The sequence below is a fragment of the Staurois parvus genome, unplaced genomic scaffold (genome assembly GCF_062004578.1).
Source record: "Staurois parvus isolate SC_StPar_1 unplaced genomic scaffold, SC_StPar_1.0 ptg000052l, whole genome shotgun sequence".
Classification (NCBI taxonomy): domain Eukaryota; kingdom Metazoa; phylum Chordata; class Amphibia; order Anura; family Ranidae; genus Staurois; species Staurois parvus.
Genome location: NW_028317848.1, coordinates 2,174,183 through 2,187,434, shown reverse-complemented (window position 1 = coordinate 2,187,434; position 13,252 = coordinate 2,174,183).

The window sequence follows — 13,252 nt, the reverse complement described above, 5'->3', positions numbered from 1 at the left end:
CTTTCAATCCTGCTCTTTCCCACTTTTCCCATCTCCTGGAATAAACTCTCATCCTATCTTCTTGCATATGGTATGATCTTTCCATTCTACCTATCTGGTTTACTCTATTAATCCAGTCTACCTCCTTCGGTACCTCAGCTTTCCGCCAAAACTTGGGTATCAACCCTTTCGCCGCATTCAAGAAGTACCAAATACCTGAATCTTTATATTTATTTACAGATGTCTCCACATTGTGTAGGAGGCACGTCGTTGGGTCTAACCCTATGTCAATTCCAGTTATTTCTTCAATTAATTTAACTATTATCTTCCAAAAAGCCTGGATTTTCGGACATTCCCACCATATGTGAAACACCGTGCCTATCTCTCCACATCCTCTCCAACACATATTTGAGTTTTCCCCATTCATCTTGTGCTCTACACTCGGTGTAATGTGCCATCGTGTCACACACTTATAATTAACCTCAACCTCTCTCATACTAACATTATCGTGTATCAATCTAAACATCTTTCTCTGTCTATCTTCATCAAACCCAACTCCCATATCCCTTTCCCATTTTGTCATAAAAATTAACTTTGTGTTTGTGTCTAATTCTGTGAGTATTCTATACACTTTTGAGATACCGTGCTTCCCATCCCTTCGTGTCTCTAACAACCTTTCAAACATATTCCACTCCCGTTCTATTCTCAGGGGTTTCGGTAGATTTCCAATAAAACTTTTCAATTGATGATATTTCCACTCATCTATTCTAATAAAAATATCTCCCTTCTTCTCTATTAACTCTTTAAGTGATCTCAATTCTCCCTCCACCAAAACATCTCTCAATTGGGTATCCTCCTTTCTAAACCATCTCCCTGATATCTTATTCTTTCCCGGGGGGGAAGTACTCAGTATTTGTGAGAGGCATTAATATAGAATTAAATTCCCATTTCATGTTTTTGTGTAAATTGTCCCATACCCTAAAGACATTTAAAGTGTAGATACTTGTGCTTTCTTTAATTCCCCTGAACTGTGGTGGAACCCATATCATCTGACTCAATCTATTGCCACTAAGATCATTTTCAATTGTTACCCAAATTTTCCCCTTATGGTTAAATGTCATATATTCTTGCTAAAACCACTGCTTTATAGCATCTCTTGACATCTGGTAGGCCCAATCCCCCTTTCTCTTTAGTCCTACTCAATGTTTCATATGCTATTCTAGGTTTTTTATTCTTCCATATGTATCTTGTTAACATTTTTTTCATTATCTTAAAGAAGGCTTCTGGAATTTTAATTGGTACCATTTGAAATCTATACAGTATTTTAGGCATAATTACCATTTTGACTAGATTTATACGTCCTATCCAGGATGGATTTCCTCCTTCTAGTCTTTTTAAATCTTCCCTGATCTCATTTATCAAAGAGATATAATTTAATCTATACAAATGCTTAGATGAGGCAGTGAGTTTTATTCCTAGGTATTTTATCTCTTTTTCTCTCCATATAAAGGGGAATTCTTTTTGTAGTTTTTCTTTTTCATTCTTTGGTATATTAATATTCAGGATCTCTGTTTTCGTTGGATTAATTTTTAAATTTGATAGTTCACCATACTCCTTCAGAATCTTCATTATATTTGGGAGAGTTATTCGGGGATTCCCCACATAGAACAATAAGTCGTCCGCAAAGGCCGCTACTCTATGTTCTATGGATTCTATCTGAATTCCCTTTATCGATCCACTATTTCTTATTATTTACAACAGAGGTTCGAGTGACAATACATATAGCAGAGGGGACAGTGGACAGCCCTGTCTTGTACCATTAGACATTCCGATGGGTTCTGATCTCTCCCCATTTACCGTGATGATTGCAGTAGGCTCCCTATATAATTTACTTATCCACTCTCGCATTCTATCACCTATCCCCAGCACTTTTAAGTTGTCCATCATAAAGCCCCAGTCCACTCTATCAAATGCCTTTTCTGCATCAATTGACAAGAGCACCACCGGGGCTTTCCCTTTTCTACTTTTCTGAATAAGCATCAGGGTTCTCAAGCCGTTATCTCTACCTTCTCTCCCCGGTACAAAGCCCACCTGGTCTCCATGGATCCATTCAGGCATCAGATCCCTCAACCTGTTTGCTAACACCTTTGCATACAGTTTAGTGTCTGTGTTCAATAATGAAATAGGTCTATAGCTGGAGCACTGAGATGGATCTTTTCCCTCCTTGTGAATAAGTACTACATGGGCCTGTAGGGATTCTCTCCTCACTTCCATCCCACCTCCCAGAGCATTCATATATTTCTCCAACTTGGGTAGCAGTACTTCACTAAATTTCTTATAGTACTTAACTGTATATCTATCCGGGCCTGGGCTTCCCCCCCCCCTGTGCTTCTTAATGCTATTTTAATTTCTTCCTGGGAGATTTCTGCATCTAGGGAGTTCAACTGTGCTTCACTTAGTTTTGGTAATCCCGCATTTTTTAAGTATGTCATCTTTTTTTCATTAATTCCCTCTTGGGCTTCTTTTAGGGGGCCTTGGGGGCTAATATTATATAACTTTTTGTAATACTCTGTAAACACTTTAATAATCTCTTTATTTGAGTGGACCAACTCCCCCTTTGAACTTTTTATCTTTTCTATATAGTTCCTATTTTTCTTTTTATTCAAAGCTCTCATTAGATATCTTCCTGGTCTGTCCCCCCATCTATATCTCTCGTTCAAAACCCTGTTGTATACTCTTCTCTTCTCCTCATCCATCAACCTCTCTAGCTCATCTTTTTTATCCGATAACCTCTGTCTCGTATCTTTTGTTATTTTCTTCTTATGGATCTGCTCCAAGTCCAATATTTCTTTTAAGAGCCCACTGACCCTCTCTCTTCTTTCCTTTTTCTTCCTTGCTCCCGCCGCAATCAAGATTCCTCTTATGAATACCTTATGGCTTTCCCAGACTGTAGCTATCGATACTTCCTCTGTTTCGTTCTCCTTAAAGTATACCTTAATCTCTTTCTCGATTTTCTGAACTACATCCTCATCCAGAAGAAGACCCTCATTTAACCTCCACCCTAATCCTCCCGTCCACCTTCTTCCCCATCCCATTTTCATTACAACCGGAGCATGGTCCGAGAACGTCCTTGTCTCTATGTCAATTTTAACCAGATGATCTATAAGTTGATGGTCTATTAAGATGTAATCTAATCTCGAGTATATCTCATGTGCATTAGAGAAGAAGGTATAGTCTCTGTCTTTCATATGCTTTATTCTCCAAGTGTCCACTAGTTGATATTCATGCATCACTTTTTTCAGAGCTCTCAGAGACCTACTCCCCTCTCTTTGCACGGAAGAGGTATTATCCTTTTGTGGGTCCATACAGAAATTTAGGTCTCCAGCTACTATCAGGCGCCCTTTTTTAAATTCCATTAATTTTTTCAGCAGACCCTTCATATACATCTCCGTGTTTTTATTAGGGCAGTATATATTGGCTAAAGTACACTCAATCCCCTGGAGTCTACCTTTTAAGAATAAAAACCTCCCCTCCGGGTCGGTTCTTCTATCCTCCAGCTCAAATCTCATATTCTTTGCAAAACCTATTGCAACCTCTTTTGCTCTTTTAATTGGAGAATCTGCATAGTACCATGTTGGGTAGTGTTTGGATTTCAATTTCACGTTTGCCTCTATCTCAAAATGCGTCTCCTGTAAAAATACCACTGATGTAGCCCTATGATGTAACTCATTAAACAACCTAAATCTCTTCCCTGGACAACTCAACTTGTTCACATTATAGGTTATAAACTGTATTTCTTCCATCATTCCCAATTAACTCCATCTCTCTTCCAGATTGCCTCTTCCTCTTTATCCCTTCTGTCATGCAGAGTATTGACCCAATACCTCCTCCCCTCCCTCCCTCCCACACAACTCTCCCCCCCTCCCTCCCCCCCTTCCCCCCACCCCTTTTTAGGCTTGTAAAGTGCCTACTAATCATTTGTGGGATCATTCCCACCTTGATTTAAGACTTTGGGGTTGACCTCCGCCCATGGGCGGCTCACCTCTCCTCCATCCTCCCCAGTTTACCTCTCTCTAAAAATTTGACTCAGGAGAAAAAAAAAAAGATGAAATCAGTCCAGAAGAAATACCCTATTTTCAGAAGGGGGTGGGTGGGAAATGAGGAGAGTGGAAGGGAGAGAAAAAAAAAAAAAAAAAAAATTTGAGTCTCTATTTCTCCCCTCCCTCTCTCCCCCGCCCCAAACCGCCCCCTCTTCTTCCCCTAACCCGCAGCCAGTCCTCTTTTCTTATATCTTTTAATTCTCCTTTTTCTTCTTCCCATCCTTCTATTTCCATTCTTTGCAAGTCCAATCTCTCACAAAAGACTCTCAGTTCCTCTGGAAATCTCAGATAGGCTGTGACTCCGTTTCTCCATCCAATTAGGCATTCTGGGGTTCCCCATCTATACTGCACCTTCTGCTTTCTCATATGTTCCAATAAAGGTCTCAAGGATCTTCTTCTCCATAGGGTCTCTGATGTTAAGTCCGCATAGATTTGGATATCTAAATCTCTATATTTAATTATTGATCTTCCTTTAATCTTCCTCCAAATCTTATCTTTGTCCCCAGATTTTTGAAATTGAACAACTGTATCCCTCGGTCTCTCCTACCCCATGATCTGTTTGAACTTTCCTGTTCTGAACACTCAATCCAGATTAATCACTTCTGATTCCGCTCTATCCATTATGGAGTTTAGAATTTTACTAACTAGTTCATACAGTGATTCCCCTTTTACAGACTCTGGGATTCCTCGTACCCTAAGATTACTCCTTCTTTCTTTATTCTCTTGAACCTCCATCCTATAAAGAAGTTTTTTCTGAATAAAGTCCATATTTATTATCTTCCTTTCTAGTTTAACAATGGTTTGGGTCTGATTTTTAACTTTCTCCTCTGTTTCCTCCACTCTCAGCAACAGGTGCCCCAAATCATTCCGAATAGATGTCATTTCTTGCTTTATCATTTTCTCCAGACTTTGAAACATTTCTGTCATCTCTTTTTTATTTGGTACATGTAGTTCACCCTCAGGTTCGTTTTTCTCCAGCCTTTCCACCGTTTGTTGACTACAGCTGCTATTCATGTCCAGTGATAATCTAGGGTTACTTCCCAGACTGATTTCCATTTCACCCTTTTCACTAGTATCTTGGGGCCTTTCTGGAGTACTATTTCCTTGAGTAGTATATTTCTTGATCGTTCCCGTTTGGGACCCTTTGAGCCCTGCTCCTTTAATTCCTTTATTCTTCATGTCCTCTATGGGTCTTGTTTTCTTCTATGACCCCTTATACAAATGTAAGTCATATGTCTATGGCTTGTTAACCCAGCCTTGCCTTGCTATTTTTCCTTTTATTTTACTTTTCTGTGTCTCCTTATTCCTCTTCTCTTCTCCACCTCTTCTTGACCCTTGAGAATCCCCCCTCCTCTCTTTCACCTTTTTCCTCCCTTCTGCCACAGGAGATTATAGTACACACACAATATTCCAGTATGTAAAAAGCCCCCGCCGCTCACACTCACCCGTCTCTTTACTTGTAAGAGGCTCTGGTCGTCGGGTAGAGGGCCTTTCTCAGTCCCAGGGGGATTCCTCCGGGTCTCCTTTGGCCTCTCAGTCACCTGGAGGTCATCACAAGGCTACAGGCTGCTTCTCACAATTTTCCAGGGTCCAGGGCCAGTCTGCGCGCCGGGGAACGAGGCCAGGAGTGAGCCAGCACTTCCCTCTCTGCTCGGGATGCCAGCCGGTCACACCTCCTCCCAGAGATCCTCCACAGCTTGTCACATGGTCCTGCCGCGTCTCCTCGTCTCCCGGCTGACCCGGCTCCTGCCTCTCTTCACGGGCCACTCAGCTCCCCTGCTCTCCGGCCTCTCCTGCTCGGCCCACCTAACTCCGGTGAGTCTGCCCCTTCATTTTTTTGTTTCCGAGGGTCCCTGGGAAGGATGGAAAGCGGAGCCTAGCAGAGTGCTAGTGCCTCACGCTCTCCTCGACCGCCATGTTCGGGCTCCTCCCCCTCCGGAGAAAACCAATATGGTTTCAGTTGTGTTCTTAATGCCAGAACTAAGGAGGAGGCATTAGGTATCAATACGCGCTGACAGTACTGGCTGCCAGTGCATATTGATACCTGATGCCTCCTCCTTAGTTCCGGCTCCTGTGAACTCAGAAGGAGGCGCCGGGAGTACTACACAGAGTGGGAGCTGATAGGGGAGGTGTCACTTTCACAGCGCTGATTGCAAGACAGTGGGAGGGAGCACAAAGCTAAAGCAGAAGGTGACATCCAGTGTTTGGCAGCAGTGATGAACACTGCAGAGAGGGGGAGCACACAATTGGATGAGACTGAATGTAGCAGGAGATGAGATCATATTAGTTCTATGTTACGCTATAACTGTACATAAAGCTATTATGATCTCACCTCCTGCTACATTCAGTCTCATCCAGCCATGTGCCCCTGCAGTCTTCATTCAGCACTGACATACACAGGATGTCACCCCCTGGTACATTATTCCATGTGCTCCCACTCTCTGCTTCCCCCCTCCACGTTCTGCATTCACTGCTGCCATACACAGGATGTCACCTCCTGATCAAGCCAAGTGTTCCCCCTCTCTGCACTCCACTCGATGCCACCCTCTGAATTCACAGGAACCACAACTACAGAGGAGGCATCAGGTATCAAGGTACACTGTCAGTGCGTATTAAAAACAACATTGGGTGGATTTACATCTGCCACAATATGGATCTGCGGTGGAACCCCATGTGAGAAACCCAGTGTTATGGATTTGCAGAGCTGTGCAGGGAAGAGTACTGTTATTTACTGCACTGTTCCCCACAGGTCCTCCTCTTATGTCTGTCTCAGGCTGTTAAATGTAATATTACCTGGGATGGACAAGAGGAGGGCTAGTGGGGGATCAATGAGAAAAGACATGTTCCAACAACAACTTCCCTGCACTGCTCTGCATGTGTTTGTTAATTGTTGTTATATCTTCAGCTCAAATCCAATGTTCCGTGAGCTGTAGATCTGAAAATTTTTTTCGGGGGTTCCCCGAGATCTCAAACCTTTCACCAAGGGCTCCTCCAAGGTAAAAAGTTGAGAAACACTGGTCTAATGTGACCAATACACATGTAGAGCAGTCACTTGGAGGGATTTGTAGGTGTGTAAATACTCTGCCAATATTAATATCTGTTGATTTACCGGGCATAAACCCTGTTTGGAATAAAGTTGCAAATCATGGACTTTATAGACACATACACTCCAAAACACATAAAATGAAAAAAAAAGGTTTCTTTATTACAAATATTTTTAAAAAGGAGGAAAATCAATCTCTAAAGACATTTATTGCATGAATCACATATATAGAAATAGAACACCCTAAAAAAGTGAAACTGGTTACCCCTACATTCACAATGCCAGTATGGTACCCAAAGGCCAGCAATAGCTGTAGTGTTTGTTTTCTTCCCAGATGGGGGATTTTCCAATTTCAGTTGTAGCTTGCTCTACATGTTTCACGGCAAAATATTGCTTCCTTAGGAGCTAAATTGGTGCATTTAAATAGAAAAGTGAAAGACACAATTTTACCATATATACATCAGTTCCAATACATCTCTAAAACAATGATTTTTACTCACAATATAAAACACAAGTTGCAATTTGAATAACACCAGGAGAAGCAAGGATGTACTGGATCTGATATCTGAACATGGGGACACATCGGGAAGCTGCAGGTGGCATCATAGAGCACCAAGTAGGTATACAGTACAGTATAAAATAAAATATTATAAAGATATTATTGTGGGTTTGTATAGACCCCAACGAGAATATGTTTAAATTGGTCCTAAAGGTTCAAGGTTTTTTACCTTCATACAGTCTATGCATGAAGGTAAAAAACCTTCTCTGTGCAGCAGCCCCTCACAAAAATCACCTAAGCCCCCTCTTGATCCAGCAATGTGCACTGGAGTATCGGCTATCCAGCGGCTACCTCTCCTCATTGGCTGAGATAGAAGCAGGAGTCATTGGCTCCAACTGCTGTCAACCACAGCCGGTGAGCCAATGAGAAAAGAGAGGGGGCAGGGATGAACCACAGCTCTATATGTGAATGTACACACAGAGCAGGAGGTGCCCCCATAGCAAGCTGCTTGCTGTGGGAGCTCCCGACAGGAGGGAGGGGCCAGGAGCGCCAACGGGGAACCCAGGAATAGGAGGATCCGGGCTGCTCTGTGCAAAACCACTGTATACAGCAGGTAAGTATAGGCATGTTTGTTATTTTTTCTTAAAAAAAAATAAGCCCTTAGAATGCCCTTAGATATGGCAGCTCAATTTGACTATTTTGGGGTAATAGATGTTACAACCGAATGGAAAAAATCAACCAAGCATTTTAGGATGATAAGCAAGGCCACTGATAGTCTAAAGCAAAGTTTTTCAACCAGGGTGCCTTCAGGCACCTTCAGGGGTGTTTTGGAAAAATGCCTACACATTGCCAAAAAAGCCAGCCAGCAGGTGGAATGTTTTAGTAGACGAAGCCACAGGTTTTCATTGTGCACTTGTGCTGCAGATATCTTAACCAATTACATCATCGGTTGATAAGGAGGACGTTGAGGAGCACAACATCCTTTTTTGCCCTTCCCCTGCCCCTCTCCCTTAGCACTGGGGTTGCTGGGTGAGGGAGAGAAACTGAGGGAGAAACATTGGAATACTAGTCAGTACCAGTGTGCAAAGCTATATTTGCTTTGGAAGAATAAATCACCTTTAACGATGGGTGTACTATGAGTGTGGATATTGCTGCATTAGAACAGTCTTTTACATTTTGAATAGGATGCCTCGAGATTGTCCATAATTTTAAAGGGTGTCTTGACTGAAAAAAGGTTGAAAAACACTGGTCTAAAGACATAAGCAGCAAGGTATACATAAGTTGGTAAACTGGAGCAATCAAATATTAATCTATAAAATATACTATACCCTGGAGTCTTACCCCTAGGACAGTTACCTGGTACATAGGATGCCAGAAGGATTGGCATCTGGACTCCTATTGTTGGGTTCTTACAATTATCCAATCCCTCCTTAGGAGGATATGTCAATATGTCACACCTTGATGTTCATCAGCCACATGCTATAATTGGGTGCCATAGATACCTGCCTCCTGAGACTCTTGTGTTTAGTTGTCCGCCGCTACCTCCAACAGCTGTATGCCTGGATAGTGACTCTAGAAATGCCACCATGCTGCTCAGCCTAAATAGCCTCAACCAGGGCACGTACGCCAAGGTAATTGGGCATATGATGTCACCAGGCCCAGCCAGAAGATACTGTACACGCTTTGGAACCAACACATTCGCACAGGCTCTCAAGGACCCGAGAGAACATGGCCAATCAAATCGGGGAACCAGCATGTCGCCAGTTGGTGCATGCACAAAAGGAGGCTTGGGGAAGATGGAAAAATCCCCACTTTCCATAGAGTGTGGAATTAAACATATTCTAGTTGGGGTCTATATAAATCCACATTAATATATTTATGACATTAATTTATACTTTATTTTATACTGTACTATATACTGCTTTACTATGCTGTTTGAAGCCTTCTGATGTGCCCCAGTGTTCAGTTATCAGATCCACGCACCCTTGCTCCTCCTGGTGATATTCGAATTGCAACTGGTGTTTTATATTGTGAGTAAAAATCATTGTTTTAGAGATATATTGTTTACCTGGAACTGACGTATACAGTATATGGTAAAATTGTGTCATTCACTTTTCTATTTAGATGCACCAATTTAGCTCCTGAGGAAGCGATATTTTGTCACGAAACATGTAGAGCAAGATACAATCGGAAAATCCCCCATCTGCGAAGAAAACAAACACTACAGCTATTGGTGGCCTTTGGGTACCATACTGGCATTGTGAATGTAGGGGTAACCAGTTTAATTTTTCTAGGGTGCTATATTTCTATATATGTGATCCATGTGATAAATGTCTATGGACTGATGTTCTTCCTTTTTAAAAATATTTGTAATAAAGATAAAGACGTTTTTTCATATTGTATTTTGGCATGTACGTGCCTATAAAGTCCATGATTTTATTTTTTTTTGTGTGTATTTCAATGGTTTTTATTAATTTTAAACAGTATAAAACAGAGGCAACAAAACACACCCACGCAGGGGCTATCAATTGCACCAATAAAAAAGGCATAATAGAGCAGACAACGCTCTAATTCCAATAAGGCAAAACGTATGCCCACGCAGGGGCTATCAATGGCACATAGGTTACAATAACATCAGTAAGACTCTGACTATCGCAACTAAAGACAGTTGTCCACTGTCACATCAAAACAAACAGAAAAGGAGAGAAGAAGAGCAGAGAAGAAAGGGGAAAAAAAACAAAAAAAACCAAAGAGCAGGGGTCCACGAGCGCCAATACCAAACTCCATTACCTCCCCACACTGGCCGGGGGGAGCGTGGGAAAGGCGTATTGCAACCACGGCTCCCATACTTTCAAAAATTTATGTTGAGAGTCGTTGCATATACTCGACATCTGTTCGTTGAGCATCATAGTAGTCATACGATCCCGCACCCCCTGGAAATGTACAAACAGACTCTTCCAGGCCTGAGCAATTGTCCTAGTAGCCGATAAAAACAAATAGGAAGCCAACCGCTGCTGACGAGCCAAGAGGCCCGGTATGGGGCAATGAAGCAAAGCATACCGAGCATCCCGGCGTATGGAGAGATGGAACAAAGTGAAAAGGAGGCCAAACACACGAGACCAAAAACGAACCAACCTCGGGCATGACCACCAGATATGCAGTACATCGCCACGATGGCCACAACCCCGAAAACATCGATCACTGCAGGCAGGGTTAGCCTGGGCCAGACGAGCCGGAACCCAGTACCAACGGAACAATACCTTGTAGGCTGCTTCCAGCGTGGTCGTATTAAATGAACATTTAGCTATGAGTGACCAGGCCCTACTCCAGTCCTCCGGATCCACAGCCACTCTCAGGCCGCGTTCCCACTGAACAACATATGAAAGAGAAGTGTGAGACGAGCGTCTGTTCAAAGCTGCGTAAAGAAGGGAGATAAGGCCCGGGGCGCCCGGGTGAAAGTCCATGATTTTAAACTTCATTCCATATATGTCACTCAGTACGTGGCACAAGTTGCTACCATAAATTGCCATTGTACCACCCTATGGTTACATCTTCGACTATAAACCCTGTTTGGTCAATGTTAACCAGGGCAGGCAGTACCTTCATCAATCTAGTAGGCCCATGGTAACTCTGGAGGAGCTGCAGAGGTTCACAGCTCAGTTAGGAGAATCTGTCCACAGGACAACTATTAGTCGTGCACTCCATAAATCTGGCCTTTATGGAAGAGTGGCAAGAAGAAAGCCATTGTTGAAAGAAAGCCATAAGAAGTCCCGCTTACAGTTTGTGAGAAGCCATATGGGGGACACAGCAAACATGTGGAAGAAGGTGCTCTGGTCAGATGAGGCAAAAATTGAACTTTTTGGCCTAACAGCAAAATGCAATGTGTTGCGGAAAACTTACATTGCACATCACCCTGAACACACCACCCCCCACCGTGAAACATGGTGTTGGCAGTATCATGTTGTGGGGATGCTTTTCTTTAGCAGGGACAGGGAAGCTGGTCAGTTGATGGGAATCAGATGAAGCCAAATACAGGGCAATCTTAGAAGAAAACCTATTAGAGTCTGCAAAAGACTTGAGACTGGGGCAGAGATTTACTTTCCAGCAGGACAATGACCCTAAAATACAGCCAGAGCTACAATGGAATGGTTTAGATCAAAGCATATTCATGTGTTAGAATGACCCAGTCAAAGTCCAGACCTAAATCCAAATCTGTGGCAAGACTTGAAACTTGCTGTTCACAGACACTCTTCATCCAATCTGACAGAGCTTGAGCTATTTTGCAAAGAGGAATGGGCAAAAATTTCACTCTCTAGAGGTGCAAAGCTGTTAGAGACATACCCAGAAAGATTCACAGCTGTAATTGCAATGAAAGGTGATTCTACAAAGGATTGACTCAGGGGGGCTAAATACAAATGCACGCCACACTTTTCAGAAATTTATTTGTAAAAAATTTTGAAAACCATTTATCATTTTCCTTCCACTTCACAATTATGTGCCACTTCTATCACATCAAATCCCAATAAAATACATTTACGTTTTTGGTTGTAACATGACAAAATGTGGAAAATTTGAAGGGGTATGAATACTTTTTCAAGGCATTGTATAATGACCTCGGACATTGGCTTTAAAAGGATCCCAAACCATCAGGCTGGCAGTGGAAGCAGTATGTTCATTGAGTACCCAATATTGGGAGACCTTGTCCGACACGAACCTCCTGAATCTTGTCATTGAAAATCCACTTAGTGGCTAAACGCCAAACTCAGAGGCCTCTGACCCCCAGCATCTATAACTATTTCAAGAGGGGAATGATCTGAAATACCCTCAGCAGCAAGCAGGGCAACAAATAATAGTCTGCTGTTAAATGCCAGGTCAATCTGAGAACCAGACCTGTGCGTGGCAGGAATGTGAGAGTAGGCCCTCACAGAGGGGTGTTTAAATTGCCACAATTCCATAAGATCAAATGTTTGAGCCCAATGCAAGAGTTCTGCATTGGGAATACTCTGAGGATTGGTCCCCTTCTACAATAATTCTAGTGATTTTAAAGGGTCAACTTCTCATAAATGGTGTATAAGATGGAGTACATGTAGGGCAGATGAACAAATTGAATCTGTATTAAATGCTTATTTGCACACAGGGTGTTTCAGCTACCAATCAGCCATAACATTATAACCACATACTATAACATGACCACCCACCTAATATTGAGCAGGTCCCCCTTTTGCCACCAAACAGCCCCGACCCTTTGAGGCATCAATGCCATTAAGCCTCTGAAAGTATGCTGTGATATCTGGCACCAAGCCTCAATAGCAGATCCTTAAGTCCTGTAAGTTGCGAGGTGAGGTTTCCATAGATCGGACCTGTTTTTTCAGCTTATCCCACAGATTCTCGATTGATTGAGATCTGAAAAATTTAGAGGCCAAGTCAACACCTTAAAGACACCTTCTGTTGCTTTGTAGTCCAGTTTTGATGCTCACATGCCCATTGTAGGCGCTTTTGGCTGTGGACATGGGTCAGCATGGACACCATGACCAATCTGTGGCTATGCAGCCCCATTCACAACAAACTGTAATGCACTGTGTGTTCTAACACCTTTCTATCAGAACCAGCATGAACGTTCAACAATTTGAG